Genomic DNA, 4,623 nt, shown 5'->3' on the forward strand with positions numbered 1-4,623 from the left:
GTATGCTTATTTAAAGATTATAAAAGTAGCACAAAATAGTTTCTACAAGCAAAATTGTTAATTTTAAAGAGATTTCTGGGAGACTAGTTTTGCCTCTTTTGTGCTGCTGTGAGTCACGTGGTTCATGTGAAGAATGGATGTTCTGTGTATTGGTCCACTCTAGCCAATTATCCTGGCTGCACAGCCCAGTAATATTCAACATCTTTTACAGAGATTAAATTGATAAAAATGACCTGTGGCAGATAACGAAGTAAATGATAATAGCATATAAATAATGAAGGCAAATGGTAAGTGGGCTGGAATTGCTCTTTTTGAGCTTGTAAAGAATATGACTGCTAATATAAATATGGATGGAGAACATAAAACATAGAAAAGAAGCTTTTTTTAAGAGCTAATTTACATACTTTGAAACCATTAAATCGTGTCATTGCACATGCCAAAATGCAAGCATGGAAGACTTAGCTGAACATAACGTTGGTAGTGGCCAGACAGTATTTTTCTGTGAAAAACAATGAATTTTTTTTATACTTTCATTACATTCTGTCAGTGAAAATGAAAAGGGGGAAATTTTGACCTATTGTTTGGTATTATTATCATGTGGGGTAATTGTGTTCTCTGTTTCTACAAGCAGTCCTTCCACAAAATGTTGGTGAACTGTGTGGGTAGTAAATCCACTTTGGAAGACCTAAAAATGTGAACAAATATGTACAAAACTTATGTCCTACAAATTTTTTAGAAGCTATGGGCAGTAAATGAATAGTGAAGTATACATTTAAATAAATGATCCCTCTGAGAGTGGGTCACTCTAAGAACGATGGAAAACTCTGTAGAGTTCACCTACAAAGTTAATTACATTTAGCTCCATCTTCTCCAGATTATGTGTTTTTGGTAATAATTATTACAAAGAACATGGTGGCCTTCATCAGATATGATAATTACGTGTCAGAGTAACACAAAAAAATATGGTAGTTTTAGATAAAGGGATAGAAGCTCTCAACCCTAAAAATTGCAAGCACAGTTCCTAGTATAAGTGACAAGAAAAATGATTGAATTCCCCAAAGCTTATCACTATGGGAAAACTGATACTTCCATCTCTGAAGCTCTGGTTGACAAATACACTTGTCCCTCAAAAACCTCCCATGTGTTCTGAGTGGCCCAGTATTCAGGAAAGGCTAACACATTGGCTATGGATCTTAGTTCTGTGATTTTTGATGCAATTAACCACATTAAATGTTATTTTACATTCACTGAATTTTTTAAGGAAATTACCACACGATCTTAATTAAAAGCAAAATGAAAAGGGTGATTCTTTCTTAATGATTTAATGCAGTTTGTTAGTTTGATACATGGCACACCAAAGTGTAAAGCTTCCATCTCTTTTGCTTTATTAAGAAATAAATAAGATACTGAACTCGAGTTGGAAGAGGCGAGTCCGGTCTCAAAATGGAGGGCCATGATCCAAAGGAACCAGAGCAGTTGAGAAAACTGTTTATTGGTGGTCTCAGCTTTGAAACTACAGATGATAGTTTAAGAGAACATTTTGAGAAATGGGGCACACTCACAGATTGTGTGGTAATGTGAGATCCCCAAACAAAACGTTCCAGGGGCTTTGGTTTTGTGACTTACTCTTGTGTGGAAGAGGTGGATGCAGCAATGTGTGCTCGACCACACAAGGTTGATGGGCGTGTTGTGGAACCAAAGAGAGCTGTTTCTAGAGAGGATTCTGTAAAGCCTGGTGCCCATCTCACAGTGAAGAAAATTTTTGTTGGTGGTATTAAAGAAGATACAGAAGAATATAATTTGAGAGACTACTTTGAAAAGTATGGCAAGATTGAAACCATAGAAGTTATGGAAGACAGGCAGAGTGGAAAAAAGAGAGGATTTGCTTTTGTAACTTTTGATGATCATGATACTGTTGATAAAATTGTTGTTCAGAAATACCACACTATTAATGGGCATAATTGTGAAGTGAAAAAGGCCCTTTCTAAACAAGAGATGCAGTCTGCTGGATCGCAAAGAGGTCGTGGAGGTGGATCTGGCAACTTTATGGGTCGGGGAGGAAACTTTGGAGGTGGTGGAGGTAATTTTGGCCGTGGTGGAAACTTTGGTGGAAGAGGAGGATATGGTGGTGGAGGTGGTGGCAGCAGAGGTAGTTATGGAGGAGGTGATGGTGGATACAATGGATTTGGAGGTGACGGTGGGAACTATGGCGGTGGTCCTGGTTACAGTAGTAGAGGGGGCTATGGCGGTGGTGGACCAGGATATGGAAACCAAGGTGGCGGATATGGTGGTGGAGGAGGATATGATGGTTACAATGAAGGAGGAAATTTTGGAGGTGGTAACTATGGTGGTGGTGGGAACTATAATGATTTTGGAAATTATGGTGGACAACAGCAATCAAATTATGGACCCATGAAAGGGGGCAGTTTTGGTGGAAGAAGCTCGGGTAGTCCATATGGTGGTGGTTATGGATCTGGTGGTGGAAGTGGTGGATATGGTAGCAGAAGGTTCTAAAAACAACATAAAAGGGCTACAGTTCCTAGCAGGAGAGAGAGCGAGGAGTTGTCAGGAAAGCTGCAGGTTACTTTGAGACAGTCGTCCCAAATGCATTAGAGGAACTGTAAAAATCTGCCACAGAAGGAACGATGATCCATAGTCAGAAAAGTTACTGCAGCTTAAACAGGAAACCCTTCTTGTTCAGGACTGTCATAGCCACAGTTTGCAAAAAGTGCAGCTATTGATTAATGCAATGTAGTGTCAATTAGATGTACATTCCTGAGGTCTTTTATCTGTTGTAGCTTTGTCTTTCTTTTTCTTTTCATTACATCAGGTATATTGCCCTGTAAATTGTGGTAGTGGTACCAGGAATAAAAAATTAAGGAATTTTTAACTTTTCAAAAAAAAAAAAAAAAGAAAGAAATAAGAACCCAACTTTCAATTAATTTAAATTATTAATATCTCAAATTTGAAAATGCCAGAGCAATAAAAAATCAGTGAACACTCGCAATCAATCTAAGCTATACTTTTTTTATTACTTTTCAAATGATAATTTAAAACACCTTGAGATAGCTAACCTCCTAATCTTGTGGGATAACAACATTCTCAACTGGTTTTAAGAATGGTTTCTTAATGGTAATGAGTTTGTTTGGGTACTTTGGTTGTCTTATTAATGAAATCTTGTTGATAAAGTCACATGTTGCTAAGTTGCTATAAAAGAATGTAAATTATCTCTGCTTTTAAGTAACCACCCCAACAAACAAACCCCCCACCAAAAAAAAAAACAAAAAAACATTAAGCAGCAAATCTGGGTGAGAGAAAGACTGGCAACTCTAAGCTTAACTGAGATGGGAGAAAACTAGTAAATCATTCCAGGCATTTGAAATTATTAGACATTTAACTTTGGGGAGACTTTGATATGAATTTCTTTTATAACAGTCAATATAATCTCTTCTGTGCCTATTTCCATTATGTGTAAGAGAAATCCATAGTCAATGGCAAAACGCTTTACTGCTGCCATTACTGCAGACTTTATAGATCAGAGATGGGTCAGCATGTGAGCTCCAGCAGTAATGCCTCTTTTGGGTGAAACCTTATGGGCCTTGCAGGCACTCTCTCATCCTGACACTCATAAAACGTTCAAGTCCCATATTTATTATTTAATTTTCTTCCTATATATAGCAGCAGAGCACTTTAATATATGGATGTGTGGCAAAAGAAAGAAATGACAGGCGAGTGTGAATGGGACTAATGAGTTTCAATAGCACACATATTAGGGACTGCTAAAGGAAGTTTAATGAAGAAAAACAAGTTGAGCATGAAATTCATTTTGGAAGAAATGCAAGTTAAGTTACTACTACAGATGAAAAATCAAAAACCACAGTGATATATAACAGGAAATAAAGTTGCAACCTGGGACTAGAACAACTTAATACACTTTACATTTTAGGACTTGATTTTAAGTTAATGAACTCAGATTTGCCTTATAAAGTAGCAGAATATATACTTTTTTTATGTTGTTTTCACTTTTCCCTGGTTTCCATACCAATTTTAGTTTAGTGTTTTAACTGTGTATCCAGCCACACTTTTTGTACTAGACCACAAACTTTCTTTTTCATAAATCTAATTTCGAGCACTGCATGTACCTAAGATTAGAGCTGTCCACTGGAGCCCAGGCCATCCCGTTGGAGGTTTAGCATGTGGTGCTTCGTTAGGAGAGCTATGCATTTATCTTTTTTTCCTATACATATGATTCTGTTTAATTATTGTCAAAATTTAGGAAATAAGTAGATTTATTTGTTTGCTTGCTTTTTATTTATTTATTTGGTGGTGGCAATGTAGGGATGGGGAGCAGAATTTGGGGAGAGATACAATATTATTTTCTTACAATGTACTTTTCTTACATTTTTGTCTGTATCTAAATCACAGACACCTTCTGTAAATAATGAAGAAGTCAGATGATGGTGTGAAGATCTGTGCTTCCCAACAACTGCCTTTTTGGAAACATCCAGTTGATGTGCTAATTCATTTTTTACACAGATATGTAACAATGGTGATTCTTTTCACTTCAGGGGAAAAAAGTAGGTTAATTGCAACGCTTTAAAGTGAGTCAAAGCTTGTTGCTTT

General features: G+C 36.8%; 1 pseudogene across 1 annotated transcript; it reads left to right on the plus strand.

The window, feature by feature from the left end:
• The first annotated feature begins 1,417 nt into the window (after positions 1–1,417).
• Positions 1,418–2,898, plus strand: LOC128578944 (heterogeneous nuclear ribonucleoprotein A3-like; annotated as a pseudogene). The gene has a single exon (XR_008378010.1). The product of XR_008378010.1 is annotated as a heterogeneous nuclear ribonucleoprotein A3-like (transcript).
• The last annotated feature ends 1,725 nt before the right edge of the window (positions 2,899–4,623 follow it).

Source organism: Nycticebus coucang, chromosome Y, assembly GCF_027406575.1.
Source record: "Nycticebus coucang isolate mNycCou1 chromosome Y, mNycCou1.pri, whole genome shotgun sequence".
In the NCBI taxonomy this organism is placed as follows: Eukaryota; Metazoa; Chordata; class Mammalia; order Primates; family Lorisidae; genus Nycticebus; species Nycticebus coucang.